This window comes from Physeter macrocephalus, chromosome 8, assembly GCF_002837175.3.
Source record: "Physeter macrocephalus isolate SW-GA chromosome 8, ASM283717v5, whole genome shotgun sequence".
Taxonomy (NCBI): domain Eukaryota; kingdom Metazoa; phylum Chordata; class Mammalia; order Artiodactyla; family Physeteridae; genus Physeter; species Physeter macrocephalus.
This window is the reverse complement of record NC_041221.1, coordinates 88,829,320-88,849,400: the sequence shown is the minus strand read 5'-3', so window position 1 is coordinate 88,849,400 and position 20,081 is coordinate 88,829,320. Positions and strand designations below refer to the sequence as shown.

General features: G+C 37.3%; 1 long non-coding RNA gene across 1 annotated transcript in view; it reads right to left on the bottom strand.

Moving 5' to 3' along the window:
* LOC129392334 (uncharacterized) overlaps positions 1–19,258 on the bottom strand; it is a 186,490-nt gene extending 167,232 nt beyond the window's left edge. Inside the window, exons 1-2 of the long non-coding RNA XR_008618075.1 lie at positions 18,296–19,258; positions 17,012–17,105 (exon numbers count right to left, since the gene is read on the bottom strand). This is a non-coding gene — a long non-coding RNA (uncharacterized lncRNA). The remainder of the gene's footprint in view (positions 1–17,011; positions 17,106–18,295) is intronic.
* Between the last annotated feature and the right edge of the window lie 823 nt (positions 19,259–20,081).

Genomic DNA, 20,081 nt, shown 5'->3' with positions numbered 1-20,081 from the left:
GTAAGCCTCATGAGAGTAAAGAATGAATCTGATTTTGCTCAACACTGTATCAGCTGCACAGGGCTGAGACATAGTAGGCACTTAATAAATGATTACTGAACAACAGAATGTCATCCTAGATTTATCTCTAGCACCACCCCCACTCCGTTTCCCACCAGCAGAGCCCTCTGTTGACCAGAATTCCCTAAAACAAGCCTGGGTGTTCGTACTGCGCTTTTCCTTCAGAAGTAGCCTTTGCCTGTATTGCCTTTTCCTCCCTTCCAGACCTAAAGAAATAAGATTCTTTAAGGCTAAGATCAAAAACTGAATCTGCTATGATTCCCTGAAGCTGTGGTCCAGGCATGAATGCAGACTGGTAGCTGTACCCGCAGCACCTCGGGGTGGCAAGTGGGTGCCTCTCCCTTCCCCGGGTTGGCAGTGCCCCAGTATGGGTTGGATTGGGAGGCGGCTTCTGGCTCACCTCAGATCCAGGTACTGTGTCCCAGCACAGAAGCTGTGATCCCTTGGGGATCACCCACTGGCTGGCGGGAAGTCGAGATTAACTTCCCTACCTCATTGCTTCCTTGTTAACATTTTGCACTGGGACTCTGAAAACTATGTAGCCAGTCCTGGACCCAAGGGGGAAACCATTGTGTTTTCCTTCAAGAACACATTGCAACTCCCCTCTAGTTGTGAAGAATCCTCTAAGAGCAGGGGGGCCTACAATAGTCATCTTAAACTCTGGCTTTGCACAAAGGTTTGTTGAACTGACTTGAGAGAGGAAAAATAGCACTTAATTTTACACAAAAATGGAAATAATCCCAAATCCAAATAGACTTGGACAGATCAGAAAACTGACTAAATAACACCGATTCCTTTTGTCTGAGATGATCATTCATCTTATTCAAGAGGAGAATTTTACAAATTTACTATGCTGCTCCTAAATGGTTTTCTGCTAGATTAATAGAAAACTTTTAGAATCTGGACTTGAAAACTCATTCTGGAATATGGTTTTCTGCAAAGGATTGGGTAATGTTTGCATATAATGATGATTAAACTATTCATTCATAATCATCATTTTCCAACTACTTACTGTGTGCAAAGTATAATAGCAAGTACTGCTAAAAGCTGATACCTCAATTTAGGCCTTAACTTGGCCCTGCCCAAGACCACCATAGACAGTTGCCCACCTAAAGGGGCATATGGGAACTGAAATCCAGCTTTCTCTCTGTCTGCAAACCACACACCCTGGCATGGGGTGGACTGTGTCTAACCAGAGGAAGTGGTATCTTCTTCTTAATTCTCATAAAGTACCTTCATGGCCCTGCCCCTCCTTCCACATACACCTCTAAAGCTGCGCTTGGCCCATCTCTGATTTCTTTGCCTTTTCCAGAGTCATCATTGTTCAGATGAACATACTTTCAGTTGCAAGAAGATGCCAAAGTAGAGGGAAAAGGGGACACCACGTGATTTCCAAAGGGATGGCCCCCTCTGACTGAGGGGGTACAAAAACAGTCTACCACCAGCAGATACCCTGTCTAAATTTCTTTTTATAGCACAATGCAGCTGTATTCAACACAAAACAGGTGAGAACTGAATGTGAATTACAGAGAAGAATTTTAGTCATGATACATGATTTAAACAAGAAAAGAAATTGGAATGCTTTTGCATATTTTATTGGCAACAGTTTTACCAAATGTGTGGTCTATTTGGAAAGGTGCTACCCTTTTGAAATTAACTCTCAAATTCTCGTGAAAGTTCAGACTCTTCCCACCCTCCTTAGGCAACCAACAGTAATTATTTTTATTGCTACAAGCCATGCATGTTGGTTTTTGAGAACATGCCATTAGTCATGATTAAATTGTGTAGGCTGAAAAATTTCTAATACCTGCAAGAAAAACAAAATCCAACATAGCTATAAAAATGTTTACCAATCTGTAAAAAACATGTGGATATTCTATAAAACCAGCAATTGGAAAATGATAAAATTTATATTTTTATCCTTATGAGAATCTTCATAGGTTTACCTAGAAGGGAGGAATAAAGTCAATTCCTATACTATTTCAAATAGATATCGCCTTTGACAAGTATGCAAATCAAGCTGGAATTGTATATTTGAGCTTTTTAATTTTGACAACTCTGAGACATCAGTTGGTAAAGCAGATATTGTGCTGCTCCCGTTTCCTCTCCAATCTGTTCTCAAATGGAATCATACTGATGTTTCCAAAGCAGAGAGAGCTCCAAGAAGGTGAGCTTTTGACCACTCCTGCTACGGACTGAATTACATCTCTCCCAAATTCATATGTTGAAGCCCTCACCCACAATGTGACTTACTAGAGATAGGGACTCTAAGAAGGTAATTAAGGTTAAATGAAGTCATAAGGGTGAAGCCATGATCCAACAGAACTGGTACCTTTATAAGAAGAGAAAGAGACATCGGAGCTCCTTCTCTGCCATGTAAGAATACATTGAGAAGGCAGTCGTCTACAAGCCAGGATGAGAGCTCTCACCAGAACCCATCCATGCTGGCTACCTGATTTTGGACTTCCAGTTTCCAAAACTGTGAGAAAATTAATTTCCGTTGTTTAAGCCACCCAGTCTATGGTATTTTGTTATGGAAGCCCAAGCTGATTAATACAGCCCCTTAAGTAACTTAACTAAAAATATTAATTATTATTAATTTTGAGGGCAAAGAGGTAAAAAGAAAAAAAGAATGTTCTATAAGTTTTTTTTTTAATTTTGTGATTTTTATAAGAAAATTGTGAGTGAAAGCATCTTTCAGTTCTCCTTGATTTTTAATAAGCATTCTAAGAACACTGGTGTTCTTCTTATGTAAACGTAGCTTCAAAAGAAATACCCTTGCTTCTGCCAGTAGGATTGTTGCTCCAAAATTCCTATTATTAGGAAGCCCCAGAGGCACCACTGTTCAAGTCCCAACACAAATGCAACTGATTCTCTTACACTTTTCACATTCCCTGCTCTATCCTCCCTCTCCTGCACTATCACAGTACTTAATTTTAAAATGTTTTTGTCATTTATCATGCTCCACCTTGTAATTTCCGTGACTTGTTCTCACACCTGTCTCCTCAACTGGAAGACACAGATCCTGAAAGCAGGGTCCATGCTATCCATTTGAATTTCCCCAGTGTTTACAATGATGTTTTGCCTCTAGTGAGAATATGTTTGGTAAATGTATGAAAGAACAAACAAATTATTCAGTGAAGGGATAAATGAATAAAGAAATGGATTAACAACTTATTAATGAATAAATAAATGAATTAAGTAACTTATCATTTTGTCTCATCTATTTTCCATGACATTTAGGAGAATTATTTTTCTACCTTGATGCCTCCCCTTGATGAATGAAAGAAAAGAAATAATAAAAAGGGAAAATGAAGTAACCCTTAGTTGCAGTGCCTCCTATTTGTTATACATACTGCCCTTGTTAACTTCTTTAATTTTTACTACCTTGTGAGTTAAGTTTCACTACCCTCATTTTTCTAACAAGAAAACTGAGGCTCTGTGAGGTTAAGTAATGCATCCATAACCACACAGCTACCAAAAAAGTAAAGCTAAAATTTAAAAGCAACATTAAATCCAGGCTCAATCTCATATATTATATGTCTTTCTTCCTCAATGGCCTTCCCTTGACTTTTTGCTTCAGCTTTAAGAGAGATAGTTAAAGATATCTTCCAAGGCCATTTGACATGGCCATTTACCACACTCAATTTGGAGGGCAGGGTGGAGTGTTCACTATTTCCCGGTGTTTTTCACTCCCCTGCTACTATGAGACAATATCAATCTCAGGGCTTCCTCTGTAGGGATTACCTTTAGCTATCTTACCTACAGTACCAACTGTACCAAATCTTTGATACCAGTGAGGCTCTGGTATCTCAGAGGGCTCCAGGGGTGCAAAGAAATCAGATTCCTTCCAGTCTGTTCTCATACCTATTGCTACTCCCCAAAGTATAAAATTTGGGGGGAGAACATAACTTGAGATTCAGGCAAATTTGAGACATATTCCAGTTCTGTCATTTATTAGCTATGTATATCTAAATAACATGCCTCAGTTTCCACATTAAACAGTGTGCATGACCTCAGACATATCTGAACATATGGCAATGGCTAAGAAGACAGGCCCACTAAGGATTAATTTGCATTAGGGATGGAAATACCTCTTGGTCAATGTGGCAGAAACTGCCTAAAAGCTCACCAATCACAATTCTTCCTCCTGGGCACTCATTAAAAATACATTTCCCCACATCCTTTGCATTTAGATTGGTGCTATGTCATGGAAGTAATGTTCATCACTTCCAGTCATGGACATAAAAATGCATCATATGATCTTCCTCACTCTGTGTTGGTCAGCTGGCTAAATACAGATAATACAGCAATGGGCTCTGAAAAGAGGCCCTAGAAGGTGAATCCCACTACCGGATGGAAGAATTGGGATTCCACAGTCGTGGGATGGGAAGCTGCCTGCCACACAAACTGTGATATGAGCCAGAAGAAAAACCTTTATTGGGTAAAGTCCCTAAGATTCTAGGGTTGTTTGTTATAGCACCTGGCACTAATTACTCTGATTAATACAGTTTCTCAGAAGTCAGAGAACCCAAGTCTAGGGCAAAAATAATGGGTCATTATTCCGTGACTGATGGGCATTGCTCAGAGTATTCTTTGGACCGCTTCCCTCCCTTCCCCATCCCCACTCTCCCACACCAGCTGGTACTAAAGCCACAACTATCAGAGGGAGGCTACCGTGAAGACCTTTCTCATTAGAGTCTCCACAGGACACTGACAATACCAAGCAATATTGCTTTGTGGTCTGCATAACGGAAGGGAAGGTGGGGAGTACTTCTCCACTTTGACAAGAAAATGGTTGGATAGCAGAACAGAGGAGCAGTAACATGTGAGCAGCAGAGAATGTCACACTAGTTACTAGGATACAAGCAGCTCAGTCAGAAGTGAGAGGAGACCAGAGCAAATTGAAACCTCAAGAGAAGTTCAGCTCCCCAGACACCCCTATAGTTAGGCTATAGTTTGGTAAGGCAAAATTAAGCTAAAAGAGCTCAGGTTTTTGTACCCATGTTCTTCCCTTCCTTATTTTCCCTTTATGCTCAATTTCCCTCATTAAAAACATACCAACTTTCCAACTAATGCCTTTGAGTGGCACAATGATTTTACACTTCCCTGTGAAGGAGAATATTGGAATTACACATTGAGTGAGGGACACGCTGAGAGTTGCTGTCCATCCTCCAGTGAACTGTATGATAATCCTGTTAACCTTCCTATCAGGAGATCATCAAACAATTTTGAAAGCTGTTTCCTCTTACATGAGAACTGCATGCAAAATCTGATCTAGTATTTTTAACATAAGCTGTTCTGCTGCACAGACTTGAGTAACAGCCCCTCACACGTTTTAGATGGTCTTTTCTTACTCTTCCCTTGGCTACTAAGTGCCTTTGTAGCCTTCCTGTCAGCGTAGGCATTATCCTATCTTTTTCTTTTCTTTTTCCTTGATTTCAATATCTAACACATTTTTCTTCCAACAGTATAGCTCCCTTCTCTAGCTCCTTTTAATGTCTTGTTTATCTCTTGTGCCAATCCATGTTTCATTCATTTCAACACATCACCTTCCTATGCATCAGTCTTCTAAATGTGTTGTACTTGGTATTTTGTTCTTATTTCTGCTTAGCTATTTTCATGAAACTATCCATTTCCGTGAAATCTAATTTATTTCTGCATTTCATTCAAAACCTCTCTTTTTATCTCCAAAGACATTTTAACCATCCAGTTTTCTTCCTTTTCCTTTTTTTAAAAAATTAAGTATGCTAACAGTCACATGATGTCAGAACTTGTGCATATGTTTCGAGAACAAACAAGTTTTCCTTTTTTATCTTCTCGATCATGTAGTCCTTTCATTCAGCTTGAAAATTTGATTTCCTTTTGGACCCTTAGAACCACTAATTTTCTACCTCCAGAACAGAGAACTTACATTTTTAACCACATTTGAGAAACTGGGTAAAGTTGAAATGTGCTTCTGGTGGCTTCAATAACACAGAATGGATTCCTTGTCTCTGGGGAAGACGCCATAATAAGACCCTATCATTGAATTAGCAATTCAAACCTCAAGAAAGTCCGTTTTCAGGAGAGTCAGGTTAGGGACTTGATGTTTTTAAGAAATGTCTTTGCAAAATGGGGGCTTGGTTATCGTTGGATGAAGGATACTGATTTAATCCCCAGGGGTGACTGAACCCAGTATCTGGGGTTCTTCTAAACATTTAAAGACATTTCCAAATGTTTCTGATGCAGCACAACCCAAAAAGGATTTTGGCAAGTGTGTTTTCCCTTCATTTTAAAACCCATGAGTATTTCAAGGGAAATGCAATCCATATGTCTTTGATTCATTTACACTTAAATCATCTAAATGCCATTGTGTAAGAGCTATTTGATGTACAAGAAGCCTGTGAGCCTGTTTTATAAGCCTTTTTAAGCCTTATTTCTTTGAATCAGAAAGTCATGTTTTGCCGGCCCTAAACAGAACTTGAACTGGGAAAGGCTCAAGTTCACTTCTAAACTGAAAACCCGCAAAGTTTTGCGTGGCTTCTGTACTTAGCAATATGTTTCCCCTTGCCTAAAGCTCACAAACACCCAGCATTTCTCTTCTCTGTCTCACATGTAGTGAGAACAGGGTAAATCAATTTTTGAATCACATTTTACTTGTAAAATTCACATTTTGAACCTCAGTTATCTCCCAGGCACTGCCAGAAGTTAAAATAGCAACACTTGAAAATTAGGCTTTTGCTCTAAAAGGGCAAAACAGTCTATAAAGTACATAAATTACTGCTTCTGTACATTTATTTGTTTGACAGGTTTAAGATATAAGTGTGGCTTACATATGGATTTTCAGGATGCCAGATTGGATGCTCCACGAGCTACAGTCACAAATGTAACCTCTTTTTTTAAGACTTATGTTTGGGAGAATAGAATTGGAACAATCTCGCTGTTCTGCACAAATCTAATTGCTGTGTCAAAACAGCAATGGAATATGATGAACATTTGCATTTTTCTCATTTACTGGCCTTTTCTATGGCTTTAATCATACTTGCATTAGTGGTCAAAAAGAAAGTATGATGGACTATTTGCTCCCTTATTCCCTGACACTTTAAACATTTCTAATGAATTACAAACTAATACATTTGGGGGTAAAATGTGAACCTCAGATCAAGCGTTTGGAGATACCCAAGTGATAAACACTGATTGCTATGGACATGGAAACATGTCTTGAGAATGGATAACTCTTTCTCAAGCAAAAGCACTAATTATCTTCAAATGTGTGATTTCTTTGTTTTTATTTAGATACATCTTAGAGGTTGCATTTTAGTGAGAAGGAAGAAATAATGATGCTGTGATTGTCTGAAGAGAAGCAATATTTTAAATTTGCATTCAAAGCTTAGGGGGTGGAGATGAAGTTAAAAAGAAAGAAAGAAATCCAGGTGAACCTAATTATTCCTTATGTGCTCTCTCTAGTTCACATATGTGATAGACTTTCATGTTTGTGTAATCAACAGGATTATGAAATTTAAGTTTGGAAAAAAGGATTTGGGCACTAAATCTAGCAAACAGTTAATTATGCTGAGATAATTAGATAGCATAAAGTGCTGGATTTAGTTCTTTTTCACAGTTAGTTTTCATTAACTACCAAGTCTTCATGATTCTCTGCAGGCAGAAATTATTAGTATTCTATTCTTAGGAAGAATGGTGTATGACTGACAAAGAATTAAACTTTCAAGAAGGGTGAAAGAAGCCTTTGTGTTGACCTATCCACATATTTTCTTTAAAAAATGATATTTTTTCTATTAAAAATTTGATACAACGTTTTAAAATCTAAATTCAAGAAATACGTTACTTTAGGAAATTTCAGCAATCATAACATGACTACATATCAATTTAAAATGCAAAGCAAAAAACCTGAGTTTATATGATTTTGCTACTATTTCACCAAGTTGAACCAGAGGATACTGATTAGGATTGTGCAACAGGTTAATAGCTCTGATACTTAATAAAACAACCGTAGTGTTATACTGTAGAATTCCATGCCAGGATTTATAAGATTTAACTTGGGTTCAGGTAGACACTTAAAAACTTAAAGAAACAAAGTTCGTAGTACTTCCTGCCCCTGACCCGGGTGCTCTCCATACTCTCCATACACATCCCCTCCTGCTTTAGTTCTTCCTATTTTGAATGGATTGGGAAATATCTTTATAATGCTCCCTCGACGCACTATTTACCCGCCACAAACACACATTCACACATTAACATAAACACAATATACACACACATTACACACACTTCAACCTATATTTCTCAGTAAGCACAATTTTATAGATTTTATTCCTAAGTGAAATTTTGAGTTCCGAATATACCCAACCATACATGTTGAAAGTTTGGGGGAAACTCCTTTCAAAGAGAACCATAAGAATTTAAAAAACGTTTTGTAGAAAGGATCAAACTGGTTCTTATTTTATCTAAATCCATTTACTCATCCCTCACTTAAGCAGCCAAACAATAGGTTATATAATGAGTAAGATTCAATGGTATGAAATGGGGCAGATAATCCTGGGCAGTGTTTTGAGATTCAAAGAATAATTATTATAAAATCCTAAAGTCAAACTTTAATGATCATTCTTCTTTTAAATGTTTGGTTATGAAAAAAATTTAAAACTTTAATTTTCTGATATTTACCTTTATCCCAAAAGACTTTGATGTTCAAAATGGGCATTCAATACTATGGTAGACAGAATAATGCCCCCATAAAGATGTTCACATCCTAATCCCTGGAACCTAAGAATATGTTAATATACATGGCAAAAGGGGTTTTGCAGATGTTATTAAGGATCTTGAGAAGGGGAGAGTATTCAAAGTATGCAGGTGAGCCCAATATAAACAGAAGCATTCTTATAGGAGGGAGGCAAGAGGGTCAAAGCCAGCAGTGGGGAGGAAATGTGAGAGTGAAAGCAGGGGTTGGAGTGATGCACTTGAAGAGGCCATGAAGCAAAGATGCAGATGGTTTCAAGAAACTGGAAAAGGCAAAAAAGTCGATTTGCCCCTAGAGCTTCCAGAAGGAATATGGCTCTGCCAACACCTTAATGTTAGCCTGTAAGACCCATTTTCAATTTCTGACCTCCAGAACTATAAGGGAATAAATCAGTTTTTTAAGCCACTAAGTTTTTGGTAATTTGTTACAGCAATAATAGGAAACTAATACAAACACTAAGTTCTATTTTGAATGCACTTTCATAATCACTGTATTAGTACTTAAAATCCACTTAGTAATTGAAACCTTTCCTTTGCACCTTGATTTAAGTAAATAAAATAAACATTCATTTATTTTGCAAAAGGATACCTCATCGGATTCCCAAAGCTATAGTTTTCCCCAATACATATAAAAATCTACATAAATTGATTGTTCATAAAATATGATATATTGCAATATATAAATTTTCATGAAAGTTTTTAGGAGCATGTCAATTTGATTGAAGAATATAGTGTTTATTATAGTCTTTCCTCCATAATTATCTTTTATTTCTCTAAAGAGCAGAAGTTAAGCCACCCTTATTTATCAGTTAGTGTTATGTTTTCCTTGGTTAAATTAATTTAGTACTCATATTTTATAATACCTAGTACCAGAAAGAAGCCCCTGTAGATTTCTATCCATCTCTTGCCTCTAAAGGTCTAGCATCAGAACAACTGGGCTCAGGGTCAGTCAATTACATTCATGTCACTCATCCCTATAATTGACTATGATCACTCAGGCTCTGTTCTGTCCTCTCTGCTGTAGGAAGTTCAAGGATTTGCAGCTTGATCAAGAAAGAGGCAGGGCCATGAGAGATAGTAACACACAAGCTTTAATGCGTGGTGCTTGGGCAGAGCTGTATGAGGGGGAAGTAGCCCAGTAAGAGACCTTCCAGAGTCAGTGACACAAGTCTACCATCCAGAGGGGAACAGGACAAGAGACATCCCAGGGGAGAAGGGGAAACCAGAGAGGGGGCTTGCATATCAAGGTGATGTCACTCAGCAGCAAAGTGAGGAGTCTCTGGGTCAAAGAGCTCCAAAGGCAGCAGCAGTGTGGGGTCCTTTATAGCCACAGGGTTTGTCTTATCTATGGTTAGCAGACTTCAGGCGCAGATTCACAGGCTGTGTAAAGTAGGCAGGTTCTAAATGGCTAAAAGTATGCTTATTATGCTTATTTGGGCTATATTTAAAGCAACTGGATGTGTAAGAATGTGAGTTTGGTGCCAGCAGGCTCTGGGCTAATGGTCCTAACCTGCTATAAAGAACTAAACAACATGAGAGCCACAGGCACCATCTTTGGCTGTTCATATGACATCTGTTCTGTTCTTTCTTCCACTTTTTGAGTTATTTTCTTTTCTGAACTTATCTCAGGAGATAAATCCTACACCTTCTACCTGTTTACAGAACACAAAATGTTCCCTCCACCTCCTTGCTCCAATTCAAATTTGGCTTTTCCCCAAAGGCAGTACTTTTCTTGCAGCACTCTCATGCTCTCACACCTCAGTATCATGAACTGTCCCCATCCCCCTCCTCATCCATCCCCCTCCTCATTTTGACCCTTATGTACAAGATCAGGTTTCTCCCAAGAGACCTTTTTGTGCCTACACTTTAGTCCAAAAAAAACAAAAAAATCCTCCTAAAGATCAGTTTACTTGTTCCTTGTATATATCATCTGTTGGCCTCCATATTATAGCCCCCTTATTCAATGAGGTTGTCTCCTGGATCACACCTTTTTTCTGCCTGAATGCTTGTTATTGATATTATCCTGAACAATTTCAATGCCCATATGGAAGAACTCTCCAATACCTTCTCACATCCATCAACAATCCCTTCAATTCCAGAGGGCTTGACCTCCCTCTCCTCTTCTCCCCTAGTTCCTTTTCAATTCTCCTCCTGGATCTTCTCAGAAACTAAAACTTCTCCCCACTTTAGAAATCAGAAATTCTGATTTCTGCTCTTTGACCATCCCTTGCCTTTCTGCCTCCTTTCTGGAACCACTTTCTTTATACCTACTCTTCCACATTGTAGAATGCTCAGAACCCCTCCTGATTTCACGTTATTCCTTAGTTGCCTCATTTCCTTCTCTTCATAGATTCACAAACACCCTCAACTCCTCTGCAACTATATCCTTTCGTCATATATCTTAACCCTGGATCATTCATACAAATTGTCCACCCTGTTTGGTTGAAAAAATATATATAACTCTGTAGACTGGGGCTACTAAATGTTTATACCCTTCAACTTCACCTTGCCTCTCTCCATTGCTCATAAAGGTTTTACTTGCCTTTTCTTAGCTCCCATTCCCATTTTCCCCAGTAGTAATTCAAAACATGTCACTCCACTCAAAACCCCTAACCGACTCCTGTTTTTATTCTCGACAGTAAATGCAAATCCTTTCTTCAGACAGAAAATTGGGGTTTCCAATTTAACCAACTCAACTTCGAAACTTGCTTTCCCTTTTGTCCTATCTATCTCCATTTGTGGTCTTCAGCCATTCATCCATCCCAGTCAGAAAACTAAGTGACATTCTCAATTTCTTCTCCTCCCTTGCCCACTCCAATCAGGCTATCACCAGATATTTTCTCTTTTTTTTTTCTGCTAAATGTCTTCTTTTTTTTTCACCTAAATGTCTATTTTCTTTTCTAATTTCTTTCACGTTACTTTCAAAGTAATCCCATGTTACTTTCAAATCTAATTATCTCTATCTTAAGCTTTAGAAATGTCTTCTAATAGTTCTCCTGCCTTCAATATCATTTGCCTCAAGTTCATCCTCCATACTTAAGCAAAAGTGATGTTTCCAAAAAATAAATCTGACCCTGTCACTTCACTTCTTGAAATCCTTCAGAGGTTACCCATAGCATGGCACCAAGAATTGGGTTCCTGCACATCTGCTAGCCTCTTTTCACATGACATTTTTTACAATTTAATCTCCAGTAATACTAATATACTCATAGATTTCTATGTTCAACCGATCACTTGGCACATTTGGGTGAGCACAATTTCCTTTATTCTTGCTTTTCTTGGTGAGCTCCCATTCATTCTTCAGACTTTTTTCAATTGTTTTCTCTGTAAAACTGTCTTTGGTCTCTGAGGTTTTTCTTCAAAAATAATGAATTATTCTCTCCACAGTATTATTAAAGTGCTAGATTATACTGGAGAAATCAAGAAGGCTTTCCAAAGGATAAAACATCTAAGCAGTTATCTAAAACATGGGTGGACACTGGCCAGGTATATAGTTGGGGAAACAGTGATTTCCAGGTCAGATACTGGAGGGCGGCTGTGTGTGTCATTCTTCTTTCTGGACTATATGATCCCACCAAGACAGGGATCTGTACCTAACCCTATATTGTATTTTATCATAATACCAGATACAGAACAAGTGCCCAATACGTTTTTGGTATAGGAAGGAGGAAGGAAGGAAGGAAGAAAGGGAGGCAGGACAAAAGGATAGGATTTTAGTACTTTAACTTTCCTCTTGTCAGTTCTCTTTCATGGACATCCTTAAAATATTTCACTCACAAAAGATCTCGGGCTATCTATCTCACTGCTACCGAAGGGCAATGGTCAAACATACCATTTATCAAAAAAGAAGAGTGAAAAGAGTTATAATAGCACTGCCAGCATTTTCAGAGTGAGAAGAGTGAGAATAAGGCAGATTCATAATTAATTTACTCTATATTTATACCATAGTAGCTAGGAGCTGCTAACTATATGTATATATACATAAGCTATATAAATATACATATATTACATATATATATATATATCCAACCTTACAGATAATATAAGGAATATCTCACCCATAAATTGATTATAAAAGAAGCCAGCCCCTACCCCAAAAACATATCTCCAAGTGATTAAAATACACTCCTATGGGTATTAATTGAAAAAAAATCATGTGTCCATGGGTGAATAAAATATGCATCCTGACCTCTAGTATCTAAATGCACAACAACAGAGAACAATGATTATTTCAAAATAAAGAGCTATGGAAAATTTGAGCAGAGGGAGACTATATCTGTCTAAAAAGATTAGGAAACAGTTCATTGAAGAGATGATAGCTGCACTGGGGATTAAGGATAAGCAGCATCTGAACAAGGGAAGAGAAGAACGAAACATTTTAAATTTCATGACCAATGATCCACAGGGGGGGAAATGATGGAGATGGCCATTGAGGACTGTGGTGATCATTAGTACTGTTCACCAATATCTGGCTTTCTAGTCCTTGTGTGACATGGTAGGTTTACATTTCTTAGCTTCTCCTATGGTTAGTTAGAGCCAAATGACCAATTCTGGCCAGTGGGTTGTGAACTGAAGTGACATCTGTCACATTGGTACCATAACATTTAATTGCTAACGTGAGATCCCCGAAAGCTCTTTCCACTCTTTCCTGTGATGTGGAGACCGGCAACATTTAAAATGATGACTACTCCCTTAGGCTGGTCTCTGAGTGACTGCAATGAACAGAGAACATCCTTGCTGACTGGAAATGACTATGTAATATGTGTGAGAAATAAACCTTTGTTATCTTAAGACACTGAGATTTTTGGAGTAGTTTATTACCATACTTTAACCTAGACCATTCAGGCAGGTACAGAAACAATGAGATGTCCCATTTGATAGGCATATGTGGCATATTAAATGAAGAAGTGATAAATAAGTTTGGAGGGCAAACAAGTCAATTTGCAGAGAAGCATGAATTCCAACTTGAAGATTTGGGACTTTATTTTATAGGCGATATAGAGCTGTTAAAAGCTTTCAAACAGGGAAATATTATGAAGAGAACTGTGCTTTAGGAAAATTAATCAGGCAGGATAGAGGATGCCTAGGAAGCGGAAAGACACTTAGAAGCAGGGAAACAAGTTATGCTATTGTGAAAAGCCTAGAAGTCATGGGGTTTAAACTAGGGCAGTGGCAGTGGGAACCAATTTGGCAGAATGAATGGAACAGTAATTTGCAGGTCCTGGCAACTGATGAAGCCCAAGGGACTTATAAGTCATTCCAAGATTTTGAGCCTGGATGATTGTTAAGATGATGCCACTGCTACTTAAATAGCAAGCAGAGAAAGGGGAACAAATTTGAGAGAAAAAAGTGCAAATTTAGGTCAAGCATGACACCCAGCTGGCAAAGTCCAGCAGAAAACTGGAAACAAACTGAATATAGATTTGAGAGTCATTTGGGAAGTGAAGCCACAGGACAAATGAGATTGTTAAGGGAGAGAGAACAAGGAAAACTAAGGACAGAACTTTGTGGAACACTACATTTAGACAACAAAAAAAGGGGAAAAAACAGAGAGAGCAAGAAAGGTATACTTTCACAAAGTCAAGAGATGAGGGAATTTCAAGGAAAATGGGGCAGGCAACTAACAGCACCAAAAGTCAGGGCAGATTTAAAATGAAGATTTTTTTTTTACTCTATTAGATTTGGTGACTTTTAAGAGAAGTTTCAGGTGATAACTACAGTTAGCAGGTGATAACCAGAGGAGGTAACCAATATTCAAAAGACTGAAGTAAACAGTGGAAAACAAATTGAGATTGTGGTTTCTTCAAACAGCAGAAAAATATTTAGCAGTTAAAATGAATGAACTAAAGGATTACATAAGAAAACGTGATATATCTAAAAAAAATCGAGTAAAAATGCAAATTGCAAAATTACATATACTGTATGATTACACTTATTAAACTTACCAATAATAATGTCATTTAAGTTTATGAGTACATATGCGTTATTTATACAAATAAATATAAACACATGAAATTACGGACAGTATTGATACTTACATCTGGGAAAGAACAGAGAGAGGATGGGGAAGATTTAGCAGTATCTGTGTATTGTTTCTTAAAAAAAATCAGAAGCAAAATAAAAAAGAGATGAAGAAAGAAAATGTAACCTGTTCTTTAAATATGTTAAATGGTGAAAGAAAAGCAGAAAGTAGATAGTAGCTTGAGAGAAAACATATGGAAATGTATATATTTGTCTCCTCAAGATGCCAGGAGACTAGAGAATATTTGTATGATGGAATAACATATTTTTGTCAGTAAAGACAGACATTGAAACAATATGAAGAAGAAAGCAAGATATCAGAATCGAGGAAAGGAATGAATGAAAGATGTTATGTGTAAGGGTTAGGCTTAGAGAGGTGAGCAATGCTTTCTATATGACCTCGTTTGCCCTTATTTTCTTCTAAATATTTTATACTCCAGCCAATATGGGCTCCTCACTGCACCTCTAAGCCTACTTTTCTCACCTCTTTGCCTTCTCATGCCCATCTTTTGATATTCTACTCCAAGGTCAACTAGGTCAACTATTCCATTAATCCTAATTATCTTGTCATATTCCGCACTTTTATAACTATATATTTCTTCTGGCTCGTGCCATAGTTGATTATTGTTGTTTATTTTTTCTAACTCTGTACATGTCTTACCTCCATGAATTTGTCAGAGTTCTTATGTACAAACAACAAGAAGCACTTTACCTAACTTGGGTGGAAAATGAATTTGTTGAAGAATATCAGATGGCTCATAGGATCAATAGGAAATTTGAGAGCCCATCTCAAAAAGGGGCCATGGACCTAGGGAAGCTAGCCAAATGCAATCATGTCCAAGGTTGAAAGATGAAAGCAATCTGGGTACAAGTCTGCAAGTGGCACCACGGCCCCTGGATTCTCAACTCCACTGTATCTTTTTGAGTAGTTTTTCAACTCTTCAATTTTTACACCACTTCCTCAATATTCTAGTCTCAGGACCAGAGCACTGACCACATCCTTGATCTCCAGTAGCCTAGAAGTGGGAGGGAAGAGGACTTCTTCATCTCTACTAATTGAAGGCAAAATGCAAATTCCTGCCAGGATTCATATAGTGGGGGATTTTTTTCCAAAATAAACCATTAATTGATTAATTAATTGGCTATTTAGAATTTAGGCAGTAAGAAATACAACAAATATACACTAAAGCCTCATATTTGATTGGGTCTTTTTCATTTTTGGATTTCCTAACATACTGTAAGTGCTGAATATAAATTTACAGAGTGAATGAAGAAACTAATGTAGAGCATATATTTAGCTTATGTCAAATTCCAAAGAAAAAATTTATTCTATGACCTTAAGGAAATTATGACCTCCTTAGCTTCAGTTTCTTAAATGAAGAAGAGAAGATAATAATTCCCACCTTGAAGAGTTTTTGTAAGGACCAGAAATAACTTAAGTTACTTACTTAATATGGTGCCTGGCACATAGCGAGCACTCAATAAAACAGTAGTTACTATTTTCACTTTCCCCATTAAAGATGAAGAAGAAAAAGTTAATGATATTATCTTTCCTGTATGCTAGACCATGAACCAGAGAGGTATTTCCTTGCAATATTGAGGTTAATTGCAAGGAGAAGGGAGCCAGACTTTCCGGATTCAAATCATAGCTATGCCATAAATCAACAAACTAGGGGGTGACTTTGGGCAACTAACTTAACTCTGCTGCACCTCCATTTAATCATCTATAAAATGGAGATGATGAAGCTGATGTTGAAGATAATTATGATATGATAATGTTGATGATGATGGTGGTGAATATGATTATGTTAATAGAATCTCCCTCATGGTTATTGTGAACACTTAGTTAATAAACATAAACTACTTCTAACAGTGTTGGCACATACTAATGAATTTACATGTATTTTAGACCGTATGTTAGCTATTTTTATTAGTACCAGGGTTTTTTTTAATTGCAGAGTTTTTCCTCCCTTGGTGGGCCCAGTCCTTCTCATGAAAAGCCACAAATTTGCCACTTGACTGCCCTTATGATAGTTAAGGATAGACTCCGTGATCATGCAATAGCTCAAATTAATTACACTTGCCCAGATAAGGGAGTACTCCAAAGCTTGTCCACATTAGCACAGTGATCAAACCAAAGAATATTTATATTCTCTAGTTCATTCAACAATGAATTAAACTATTAAGTACTTACTATATGTGCCAGACACTGTTCAAGACTTTTGGGACACAGCAATGAACAAAAGCAGCGATGTCTTTGTTCTCATGGAGCTTCCACTTCTCATACACTGTTAAATCAACAAATTATATGCTGAATTTTGACTTAAACATTTCAGACTGTGCTCCTAATAAACACATGACTTAGATATAAAATAAATACAATAAAAATTCCCATAGTTTTGGAACTGACTACATTTCCTTAAGCTACATTACCTTTAAGCTCTTTCTGATGCTAAGATGCAATGATCCCACTAAGCCCACTAACAGAGAGCCGTGATGTGCCTCCTCAGTGATTATGAACTAAGATTTTTTTAGTAGTTCTTTGCTACATGGCACTCTGTTAACTGTTTTACATATATTTGTCTAATTCTCATAATAAGCCTACAAGCTAATTTCTATTTTGACCCCTATTTTATACATGAGGAAACAGAGGCAAATGTCATCTTGGGAATAAGCAGCAGAGCCTGATGATGAACAGGAGTTGCTCCCAACCACCATACAACTTGAGCACCCACAGCAGGATTTAAAGAATGGCCACAAAGCTCCATGTGCTTTTGCTCATCCATGATATTCCCCACTCCCATCTATGAATTTCATGGTTATGCTGGATTTAAGTTAGACTTCTAGCATTCTGTGACTCTTGGTTAGATAAAACATTCCCTTGGCCCTTACATGATCCTCAACTGAATTTATGAGAGGCCCAAAGACTCTTGTTTTATTAAGTTCATGTTCTTGCCATAAACCAGAACTATTAGCTCCCATCCCCACCCCACAGCTACCACTGCATATATACAGCCTCACCAGTATAATCACTCTAAAAGACAAACCCCCAAAAGGAAGCTATAGTTATAAGTGATACCCACCTTCCCTAAAAGACCATCTGGACCAATTTTACCATGGCTTACATACCTATCTACCTCAGTCATCAACAAAAACTCAATTCCCCAGAATCATTCATCAACGGCCTAACTCTCTTTTCCATATATCTTTGAATCTAACCCAATCCTCATCCCACCCAACTCCATACTCTTTTAATGTGCCCTCCAAAAGTCATGGCCTGCCATCAGCAAAACCTCCTACATTCTGAACGTGAATTACTAAGCATTCCATTTATCATATCTCTTTAACCAAAAGCTGGGTTTCCCATGAGGGCTCTACCTCCCCTGATTCCCTCTCAAGTGATGGATGTCTGCTTCCCACATGCCACAAAACAGAGCCTGAAAGTGAAGAAGATACTCCCTTTGCTCTTGCTACTTACAGAAAATTTCCACTCTCTTTCCCTCAAAAACTCCCAACTCTTTTCAGCTCAGGCCATCAAACATGTAACATCATCTTGAAGTTGTCTACCAAAGTTCTGTTTATTCTTCCTATTTCATTGATTCATTTATATAAAAGTGTGACTGGAAAAGATTTGAGAGAAAAATGGAAGAGATTAATTGAAAACAGTAGATATAAACAACTGTTATAAGGAATTTTGTTCAAAGAGAGAGTAGAGAAATGAGGAGGTACCTCGAAAGGGCTAAGAAGTTAAGAGATTTCCTTTGTTGTTACATTGTTTTATTTTGATTTTCATGATGGGAAAAATAATAGCATGTTTATATCCCGGTAAGAATTTTTCTGTAGAAAAGGGAGGCAGAAGATGGAGGGGAAACTTTCTAGAGCCATATCCTTGAGTAGATGAAAGAGGAGGAATATACTGATGTGCTAGACATAAGTGATAGAACTGGCATTAGAAGCTGGCTCACTGTCTTCCTCTACTCTTAGCATCAATCTTAGTTATTTTAAACATCCATATAGATGGTCCATTTGAAATCCTGGCCCTCCTGTCCTTTAGGCAATTATCTTGTTTATCTTTTCTTCTCTCTACCTCAGCCACCATTCCTCATAGTCCTATCCTACAAATTGTACATTATAATTACTTCTTTGCTACAAAGCTCCTCCTCTCTCTATTGTACTCTCTTAGCAAAACTCCAAACCTGGTTAAATCCATTACACAAATGGATTTTGTTTAAAAAAATTACAAACATAAAGTCATAGTGAATGGCTTCACATAAATATACAACCACAAATATCAAGTGGACCCTCAGCAAGCTGGGCATTCTGATTACATATTTCCCTAGTTAATTCATTTTCCCATTCTCTCAGACTATTTCATGCCTTTTCCTTAACTTTCAATTCCTCTTCCATCTACTCACTCTTAGCTGATGATTCTATCTCTAACATTAATGAGCTTTAATATTAATGAACTTTAATTTTAAGAAACTACCAACTTTCCTGCAAATATTTCAATATACATTTGACCTATCTCCTGATAAAATGAATGAAATGTCCCTGCTTCCCGCTAAGTCTAACTTCTCCATACTGTGCCTAGGTCTCATTCCCATTTACCTCCTTCCCTGCTACACTATCTATCCCTCTCTACTGGACCATTTCCATTTTCATACAATCATGTTGTAATCTCTCCCTCTCTCTCTCTCTCTCTCTCTCTATATATATATATATATACATAAAACATATTATAATTTATATATTAGTATATATACTATATATTTTACATATATTTGTATATAATACAAATATGTATTTTATATATGTATATATTATTTATATATAAATATATGCATATTATATATATTATATAATATATTAAATACTTATTAAATAAATTATTTATTAAAGCCCAATCAATACCTCTTTTATTAAGGTCACCAACAAGGTCTGCGTTGCCAAGACAATAATCGATGAGTGATCTTTATCTTTCATCACTTCTTTACAGAACTCAACACAGGTGATCACGTCTCACTTCTTGGAACACTTTTTTCAGTTGATTTTCTTGATATTACTAAACCACTGACAGTCTATTCTCTTTCTGGTTTGTACTCTAAATGTTAGCATATCCCAAGACTTTAACCATCTCTTTTACTCTATTTATAATACCTCCTTAATTTTCTCATCTAATCTCATGACTCTCAAATTTATATCTTCAGTCTCAACCTCTTTTTAGAAATCCATATTTTTTCATCAACTGCCTACTCAATATTGCC